The sequence below is a fragment of the Mus musculus genome, chromosome 3 (genome assembly GCF_000001635.26).
Source record: "Mus musculus strain C57BL/6J chromosome 3, GRCm38.p6 C57BL/6J".
Lineage (NCBI taxonomy): Eukaryota > Metazoa > Chordata > Mammalia > Rodentia > Muridae > Mus > Mus musculus.
The window spans coordinates 148,350,973-148,361,674 of NC_000069.6; the positions used below are offsets into that span (position 1 = coordinate 148,350,973).

General features: G+C 38.9%; 1 non-coding gene across 1 annotated transcript; it reads right to left on the minus strand.

Moving 5' to 3' along the window:
• Positions 1–3,114: 3,114 nt before the first annotated feature.
• On the minus strand, positions 3,115–3,246 carry Gm23131. Its single transcript, XR_003954808.1, has one exon. It is a non-coding gene; the product is annotated as a small nucleolar RNA SNORA17 (small nucleolar RNA).
• Positions 3,247–10,702: the final 7,456 nt, after the last annotated feature.

Sequence of the window (10,702 nt, forward strand, 5' to 3'; positions counted from 1 at the left end):
ATTTCTCAGGACTATCCCTCCTCCTTCGTACCATGTGAGCCTGGACTCACCCTTCCATTCTCTCTACTCCAGGATGCACTAGTTGATTCTGACATGTGATACCCTCTCTAAGTCCCTTCCTAGAAGCTTAGCTATGATTCTGAGGAGGCATACTAGTCATGGTCTTCTGCCAAGAGAGCTACAGTGAGTTTTCTGTTCTCCACAGAACCTCTGAAGGTCAAAACAACAGAGGAGGTGATGGTGCTCCTTCTCCTGGTCTCACCTGCTTTCTCATATCAGTATAAGGCAGGATAACACTCTGTGGCTATCTCCCACTTTTAATGCTTATAGTATTAAACCCGTTCTGTATGTCCAATGCTATCTCTCTTCGGGGGAAGATATGCCTTACTTTCCAATTTGTATTTCACTTGTCTTTCTTTTCTACTTGATATAAACTGTGTATTTCACTTTGTACACTCCATGTCTTAAGTAAGAACTTAATATTAGGATAGAGACAAACCATTTCCCTCTGACTTTCTCACATCATCTATGATGATGTGTAAGAAGTATCCTTCATATATATATATATATATATATATATATATATATATATATATATATATATATATATATATATTGAGTACAAGGGAAGAAATGAGAGCATGAAAGGAGGGGAAAGAAAATATCAAAGGAAGACTAACATTAAACATGCCCTTCCCTCAGCAGTTCCTTATCCTTTAGTTAATCCTAGTAAACTTCAGCCAATTCCAATAAACGTGCCTCAAAGCTTTTAACCCTAACTGGGTCTATTGAAAAAAAAATGCCAACATTGTATATTAAGGTTAATACATAATGGAATTAGTATGGTCTCCAGAGCCAGCGCACTGACTTCTCAAGAGTTAGCAGAGGTCTAAGAAAGTTTCAGACCATGTCTTGTGCTGGAACTGAGCTTTTTATAACTAAAGCTACTGGTCTCCTAATAGCAAAAGACTTAACACATGCAAAAGATTTTTAAAAAATAGCTTTGCAGTTTCTGTCTGAATCCTGGACTTGACGGAGACATGGAATGGGAGAGAAAGTTACTGGATCCACTTTAAAATGCAGTAAGTCACCTGTCTGGTTCATCAGCCCTCATCCTTAGACAAGCTCCCACTCTTGCCTGTCCCTTAAATTAAAGTGAGATTTCTCCTTTGGAGTCCTTATTCCTTAAGAAAATTTGGCTCTCAGCCTTTACATATGTCAGGGCATGCTTGAACGTGTTGTAGTTACATTTTCTCTAAGTACCATTACATTTCTCTCTTCGTGTTAATGGAACAAAGACAGATTTTTGTGAGAATATAATTGTACCTTGACTTTCTGTAGTGTGTCTTCTGATATTATGTCAAACAAATGGTAAACCAGGATAGCCCATGTTCCTAGTCAATGTCACTGTGCCATCCAGTACTTGTCCTGCTCTCATTTCAGAGAGCTTTACAAGAACTAAATCAAGAATGGAGACATGACTATGCTGTTAAAGGCTAAGGCTGTCAAAGAACTAAACTGCCATAGTACATGACCACTTTTCACCAAGAGCCCACGCAATGGCAGCAATTGGTAAGTGCTAGCATGTATAAGCGTTAACTGAATCAGTTTCTATGTGCCCAATGAAAACCTAAATTGCATTCATAATCAGATGGGCAATTTTCTTTATTTAATGTGATAAGCTTCTTTGAGTAAGAGTAGAAATTAACTAATTTGGGTTGGCATGACCAGAATATTTGATTATATTCTTTTTTCGTCACTTCCTATTGGTTCTCTGTGAATTTCTTAACATTCACCCCAATCCCACTCATCCCCCCCCTCATATCTGACTTCCATACTTACAATTTTATTTGTGGAAGCTGTAGTATGTCATAGTGTATCCCACAGCATACCCTTCTGTCCAGACTTCATTTGTAGCAAATGTTCACTAGAACAACTCAGTTGGTCTAGTATGAGGACTCTGGCTTCTGCCACTCTGTCAGTACTGGAACCTCACAGGGATTTCTCTCAAATATCCTGCAGTTGTCCCGTGTAGTTTTAGAACTGTAGGATCAGCCCCTTCATTCTCACCAGCAGTTCATCAGTAGGGTAGACGTTTGGGTTGGGATCATTCAAAGCCCTGTGACTGGGCCTGGGGGGATTCTCATCTAGGCACCCCACCAGCTCTCCTGCCCTCTTGCTCTTGAAGACAACTCACCAACAACCCCCACAACCAGCTCTCTATCCTGCTGCCCAGGTGAAGTGCAGGGTCCACTCTTCTGAGTGCTACAGTAGGTAAGGAACAGGGCCAGCTATCCTACTCTCACACTTGCCATCCAGAGAAAGGGTCAAGGGTGAAGGAAATATCTCTTTTGCCCATGAGGCAGATAGACAAGTTGTGGGGTCACACAGCCTCTGGGCCTGTTTACTTAAGCTTAACCCCTCCCACCTACCCGACTCTGCAATGCCATCAGGGTCTACTGTGATGCCCAAGTTAGGTGCAGGGCCTGCTTTCCCAAGTACTTCAACAGGTGAGGGGAAGGGCCTGTTCTCAGGCCTGATGCCTCATGCCCAGTTCTACTGCCTGCCATAGGTGGCAAGAGGTGAGCAGGGACATCTCTCCCTCAGCCCTGCTAATGCATAGCAGACAATTATTACAGCCAGATCACCAGCACCCTGGCTCCAAAGTCAGCTCTATTGGGTTGCACGGTCTCCTCTCCTGAGTGCTGCTGTAGATGGTGAGGTGCAAGGAGAGGAGAAGGTGGTTTTCCCTCATCCATACCACCACTTGGTGATAGGGCTAGATCTCCCAGGGTTATATGTACCAGGCCTATGCAGTGCCAGATTGGTGATCATCTCAGGCTAGCTCCCATCTGTGGCCCCATGGCATGAGTCTGATAGTCGTGTAGGGCTTGCTTCTTGCCAGATGCCCCTGTGTGTCCCCATGCTGGGGTTATTTGTCTTGAGTTCACTCTCAGCTAGGCCTGTGTCAACCCAGATGAGGATCTTCAAGTCTCCAGCTCATGCTCCATCCTGGAAACTTGTCTGGGCCTGCCGGGTGCTGGTCCGGTGGTCATCTCAGGTTAGTTCCCTATCTGAGACCCCTACCACCAGACTAGTGGTCATCTCAGACTCTCTGTTAGGCTACTATTCAATCCTGGGTTCATAGGTCAGAACATTGAACGAAGACATAGCCTCCCTCCTTCCTGCCACTTAATGACACACACGTCACTGAGAAGCCATAACTGCAGTGCCTCTACAGGCAGATGGTAACACACTTTGCGCTTAATTAAAATAGGCTTGGTTCCGTTTTTCTGATTTAATTCTATTAGGCGAGTAGGATGAACCTACTATTTAGTTACTGTCTTTTCCACATTAAAAGATAATCCAAGGCTATAGAGATGGCTCAGCATTTACTATTGCTTGCTGCTTTTTCATACTGTCTGAGCTCTTTCCCCAGCACTGAGGCCCAGTGGCTCACAAGCACCTGTAACTCCAGCTCCAAGACACTGAAAGTCCTTTTGTGGCCTCCCTCCATAGATACCTGTCAGCAAATGTGCATACACACACACACATACACACACACACACACACACACACACACACTCACACACATACACACACACTCACACACATATACACAGACACACACACACTCACACACATATACACACATATACACAGACACACACACACAAACACACACATACACACATATACACACACTCACACACATATACAGAGATACACACACACATACACACACACCTATACACACACAGACACACACATTTTGTTTTTGATATATTTTATCATGTTTAAGTGGTAATATTGATATATTTGAGTCTATTTATACAGTCATACTTACACTATTTCAAAAATATAGTCTTGAAATCCATAGGTCTTATATTATTCTGTAGTTCTTCCAATTTTATTATAAAATTATGAACAAATCACTGTTCCTTGTTAATGCCCCATTCCAATTTTTAAGTGAAGGCATTTAAGTAGATAACCTCTAACTTGTTTGCATCTCATATTTTAGGATTAATATTTCTGCATTCATTTTTAATAATTATTACTATAAGGGAGAAATAATAAATCATTGTTTAAATATTTCTTGAAATTTTTAAGCGAGATAGTGACTCTTAATTTTCACATTTCCAAGGACAATTTGCAGTTCTAAAACCTTTTTTTTTAAATTTAATATTAAGAAATCGGATTATTCTATATTTTATTTTCAATTAACCACATAAGAAGGAATCTTCTTTCTTCTTTCTTGATGAGTTGGTCTTTGTTGCTCTCTCCCACCTAAGTTTCAAGACAATAGGACTGTTGCTGACTGGCAGGTGCATATCAGCTCCTTCAGAGCAAATACACGTGCCAGATGTCCACAAATGTCTCTGAGAAATACGAATGAGTGAACAGTATGAGTCCACATTCTTTACTACACTGTATTTCAATGCATGAAACCCTAACCTGATTTAACTGCTTATCATTTCCTAAAGTTGTTAATTGTAGAAATGATAGGAGAGAACTCTGAGATTTAATAAATACATTTGGTTTCAGAATAACTGAGAGTCTCTGTCTTGATAACTCTGTCATCAACTTCAGGCTTCCACACTTACTTTCATACTTATACTCCTGTGACTATACAGACATGCATATATATATATATATATATATATATATATATATATATATATATATATATGTGTGTGTGTGTGTGTGTGTGTGTGTGTGTGTGTGTGTGTGTGTGTGTGTGTGTACATATAGAGGAAGCAGATTCTAAAAATGAAAAAGAATTTTTTTTATTTGCAAATGTCTTCACAAATGTAGTACTCAAACAGTTGGTCTACTGTCACTTTACAGACACAGATCTTAATAGAACCCCATTATTAACATGTTTATATGTACATGCATTGAAGCATGCATAATGCTTCATCCTATTTAAATCTATGGTACATTTAAATAACAGTAGAGGCTCTACCAGTTTCTTAGATGAATTCGAAGATTTATGTACAAAATGTAGTCCATTGAACTGGTTCCTTTAAAGGATATTAATGTGTGAAGTGACTTATTAAAGAATTCTTTTTTGATCCCATTCCTTTGAAGCCATTACAAAAGAAGCAGATCTTAGCAGCTGTTAGCCATTATCAAGTCAATGGCTTTTCATGTCAGAGACATAAACATTATTAAACATTAACCAGATCTTTGACAGTAGAACATGGCAACGTGCAACCATGTCGTTGTCTCAATCTAGTTTCATAGTAAATTAATGATAAGGTCTGAGGCAAAATATTTAAGATCCCTCTCTTTTCTTACAGCTTTGGGGAGATGAATGAAGCCTATAACTCTTGAATGCTTGGCCAATCTTAGCAGTTCTTACATCAAGTACATTCAAGAGATGAGTTGTTAAACTGTGATGTTTTGACATGCTTAATGTACATGCACATGTTTAACGTGTGAGAAAACTCTCTTATAAAAATTGGTATCAGATTCTTTTATTCAGCTATTTTAAGTGATATACAATAAGATCATCTAAATTGAAGGAAAACAAAAAATAAAATTCAAAATATGATCATCTAAAGCTAAAGAAAAATGGGGGAAAGAAAGAAATGGAAAATTCACTCAGCACATTTCCTGCTTTCTGAAAATCTATCATTGTCTTATTTTCAAACGCCCAACTGGTTGTAGATATGTAATCCTGGGAAATTGAAGTCATCCTTTGTACTTGGCACTGCACAATGATTTGGTAGGATGGTATGGCACAGGAAAAATAAAAGACTTCATAGACATTTCCCCACCACTATCTTTGCCCTGACTATTTTCATCTCATCCAGCAACTCTCTAAACAGACTACACATGGATATACTCACATTATTAGCAGACTGTGTGCTATGCGTTCAGATGTTTGGGGATCAAATTGCTTTGGAAATGCAAGACTGTCCATGTAGAAAGTGAACACTTACACATTACTATGGTATGGAACTGATAATGATACTTTACTCAGTCAGCACTTCTACCAACAGTTTTAATTTTTCTGGTCAATTATGACAGTAGATCCCCTGCTCACTGCTTTTGTAGTTTTCTGGCAACATGGTGATGGAACCTGGTCAGACACTGTCAGACTCTGGTGCTTGCTCTGTCAGTTACAAGTATTAAAGCAGACAGCTCAAACAAGGGTAAGTACACCTAGTAGCTAGACCCTGACTTTTCTAATAAAGGAAACTAGGGCTCCCTTTGAAAAGTGGCTGATCCTTCAGGGCCACAGATAAGAAGAAAAGGGATATTCAAGACAGCCCTTAGTGTATTGTAGTACAAGAAAGGAAGGCAGGACTCAAGGACTCACACATGTATACAGTGATGAGAGTGTCAGAGAGACATATGAGCCTACTAGAAGAATTCACAATATCAAAGCTAGAATGACTTGAGCAGTAAGATCATCTAGTATTGGGTTGCAACGTAAAATAGTTACCAAGTATCCATAAACATAGATCATTCCAGAAGTGAATTAAACTTAGAACGACTTAGAAGACGTCAACATAATTTACATATGTTCTGTCCCTGTGTGAATGATGATCCCAGTCCCTAAGTAATAATCATTCCCGCTTGTTTTAAATGAAAAGTCAAGGTGACAAAGAGTGACTTTGTGGTGGTGAAATCTGAGCAGCACATCTCTAGTCTGTAGATGGAGGTAGTACCCATAGCACCATACATCAACAGTAACCGGCAGCTTCATGTGATAAGCACAGCACTACTCTCTAGCATGTCTCCAAATAAGTCATTGCTGTACTCTAAATATGAGGAGAATCAGACCAGTACAAATGAGTAGATGTTTTGTCCCATAACAGACCAGGAATCTCAATATCCATGGAAACAACATCCACAGGAGCCTTTGGAGACACAATGGCAGTGTGTGAGATGATGCTGTGCATGTAGACCTGAGACACAGAGAGGACAGGATGCTGAAACTACAGAAATACAAGTAAAGTGTTCTACTCAATACTGAGTCATTGCTTACTGGCAAAATATAGGAGTAAGTGGGTAGATGAGAGATGAACTGAATGTATACCTGCCTCTGTCCTATAACAGTTTTAACTGTTCTAAAAGTCTAAAACTATCCCAAGATTAAAGGAAATTCATTTACATCTTTATTTATTTTGATTCAGAATCTTACTATGTAGCCCCGGCCAGCCTGGAAGTGGCTATGTAGACCAGGCTGCTTACAATTGCAAGGGTCCACCCGCCTCTGCCTCTTGAGTGCTAAGATGAAAGGCAAATGCTTATCCTGTCTGGCTCGGCCACAGTAACTTTAAAATAACTTTACCTCCCTAAAGTTCGTATACAGCTCAAAAGTTTATTTTAAAGTGGACCACCTGGATCTGTGATCTTGTTTAAAAGCATTCTAGCAATTTGAACAACTCTCTGAGTAACAATCGTAGTCGTCACAGAGACGTCATGGATCAGGATTCTACAGTATAGGTCCCCAGTTCCCTGGACCCTTAAACCTTACCACCACGCTTTCCCTCTTACTTTTTGCTTCCCTATCATTACTGTCTTCTTTAGTCCTCCAGAAACCCAGCAGCTCCCTCCCTTCATTAGGTCCTTTCTTTGTTGGTTCCATTCTCTAAGCACTCTCATCTCAGAAGAGGACAAGTCAAACCCCCTCACTCTCTGTGGGGTTTTACTCATGAGTGAGCCTAAAGTGGCATTCCTGTGTGAAGCCATGCCTAGAATGATTCTTTCTTGTTGAAGACCTTCCTGGTTTTCCAGAACTCAAACCTGGATCCTTAATCTACCCCTCTGGCCTATCATGCTTGTGATATTATAATTGCAATGTCGTTGAAATCAGCCAAGAACTGAGAAAATGGTAATATTACAACAAAAGTCTTTGCTGGGTACGGTAGATAACAAAATGGTTGGACAAAGTTCCAAAATCTTAGACTACTTTAGTGACTTTAAGGTTCTTAAAAAATGCAATATAAGAGATTCAGACCTAGAAAAGCAAGCTACTAATTTCAACTGAGTCCTAATCTCAGCTAAACAGAAGCATGGGGATTCCAAGTTTAAGATGAGCTTGGACATCTTAGGGAGACTCAGTCTGTAATGAAAAAACCAAAAAAGTGGTCTGTAGATAATGCTTAATGGTAGGCTTCTACCTGTCATGTGATAGCCCTGAAGTTCAATTACTGGAAACATGAAAGAGGAAGAGGAGAAGGCAAAAGAGGAGGAACCGGAACAACAAGAGAAAGAAGAGGAGCAGTGGCAGGAGGAGAATACCTACAGGGTTAGCAGAGCACAAAACAGAAGTGAAGAAAGTGATTACGAATTTCAATGTAGATTGTAGAAAACTTTTCAGCAACACTTTCTTTGTGGAAAGAAGGTGATAGAACTTCCCCCAGGCTAGAATTAATCTAAAGCATTTTCGTTGGCTTAATAAACAACTTTCTGTCACTCTGCTTCCTGACCTGTTATGTAACCGACATCGGTAAAAGTAATTACTACCATCAGTAAACAGTCAGCAGTCACTGTCTGTAGTCTAGACATCTAGCAACAGCACAAACTTGAAGATTTTATGACATTGGTGCTAACTGTGCTTCAAACAAAAGTAAAAGTTGCATGGAGGATGTCAGAGATCTCCTTTCAGAGCCTTCATTCTCTTTAGCTCATAAGAAGCAGCCACTCACAATGTTAGCAAAGCTGAAATCAAATTGTCTCATAGATGTTCAAGATTGGTGATGACTACAATTTGTTAAGAGTTTCCTGGCCACTACTTATCCTACATTATATATATATATATATATATATATATATATATATATATATATATATCCTTGTCCAATTTCAAAACAAATATGAAAGTGTGTGAGAAAGAAGGAGGAAAAAGATGTGCAGGAGATTAAGTAAGTGGACCCAAACGATGCAGCCTGGAAGTGGGGGAAATGGAGGTGAATCTATGTACTCTGGTTGTAGAGTCTACACCCTGTGAGCAGATTGCTGACTTATCATGCTTAGTGACTCATAATGTCTGTCTCCATCTTACTGTTATTGACTGTGACTCTGTAAGACTGACTGACATACTAAAATTCCCTAGACAGTATTATTAAGAGGTGATGCCTTGAGGAAGCAATTTGATCAAGGGGGTATTACACCCATGAATGGGGTTTACACCTCTGTAATAGAGTTTCCTATGAACCTGTTTCTACCCCCCTGTGTTGGATGTGGTTCGAAAGGGTTTATCTTGAAGCAGAGAATGAGTCTACCAGTGACATGATCTTGTATTTCCCATTCTCTAAAAGTGTACATAGCAAATTTCTGCTGCTTGTAAGTTACCTGGACTATAACTAAAAGAGCAGCCCAAACAAAGATTTTTTTAAAAGTAATCTTTTCTATAGTCTATCATGCCTATCACCAAGAGAAAGTCTCATAAGCAGCAAAATTTTGTTCTCTTTGAGGTAGAAGAGTAAATCTTGGTTAACTGTTTAGAAGTTGAAAGCCCTGGGCACAGCACAAAAAGTTTCTAAGGCTCTTGTTCAGGCAAAATAATATCTATTTCTCAGAACTGTCAGTTAAGAACAAAGAAACAGTAGATGGCCTAGTATTTTGAACACTGTAGAGCATAAGACAAATATTAGTTTTCATTTTTCTTCAAAATTCTCTGCAGCTTATGTTTTTCTTGATGCTTCAGACTTTTGAAAAATGTGCCTTTATGGTTTTACTGCTTGGATGAGTTTCTATGTGACTCTGATTTCTTCTAAAATAGGAAAGTAACAATGAGGCTAGATTTTTACTGGTCCATATTCTCTTCACCCACACATATAGCGGGCATTTATGATCTGATCATATGAATTTGACTGCTATAAAGTTTGAGGTTTGAAAGGAGCCAGATGATGTCAAAATGACTATTAGTGCCAGTCTTAAGAACAGCCACTTTACACTATTTGTGAGCAGCAGGCCCAGTGAGAAATAAAGATAGTCAACAACGCAAGGGACAAATAAAACCCCAAACCTTCAGAAACAGAGGAAAGAAACTAGCCAGAGCGGCTTGTTTAATTAAACATTTCTGATACATAATTTAAACTCAAACTGAGATCTTAATAAAATAATAAAAAGAAAGATTCTTTGAAATAGAAACAAAAGATAATTATAAGGTAGCTCAATAAAATGAAAGAAAATTAGCTGAATTATGGAACCCCAGGAAGGAGGCCAATAATTCCATAATATTAACTCTGGCACTATTAGGAACAAAGGCTGCCTGGTGGTGCTGAGGAAGTGTGAGAGCAGTCGGGTCTCTCCGGAAACTTTGCTATATGGATCAACACCACTTAGCAATAGAACCTTTCATCTGTTTAGTCTGTTTCTGATATCTTACCCTGATAAAAATTTCTTTTTAAATGAATAGAATAATTTTTGATAGAATATTCACTTGTTCAGTGTAATGCTATGCTTTTGTTTTTTTTTTGTTTGTTTGTCTTTTTATGGATCCTTTTTGTTTCATAAGAGGACCCTAACATCTAGTAATGTAATGTAATCCTTTTCATTGCAAAAAATGTTTGAAAAGTCCATCAAACGATAAAAAAGAAGAAAAAAATCACCGAAAGGATGCATACCAAAATGCTAAAGGTTACTAGGTCCGAGCATAAATATTGACAGTTATTTGTACCTGTTGCTGTTAGTTTTAATACCAGTCAAGTGGTTGCCCATTACAAAATATTCCATTTCT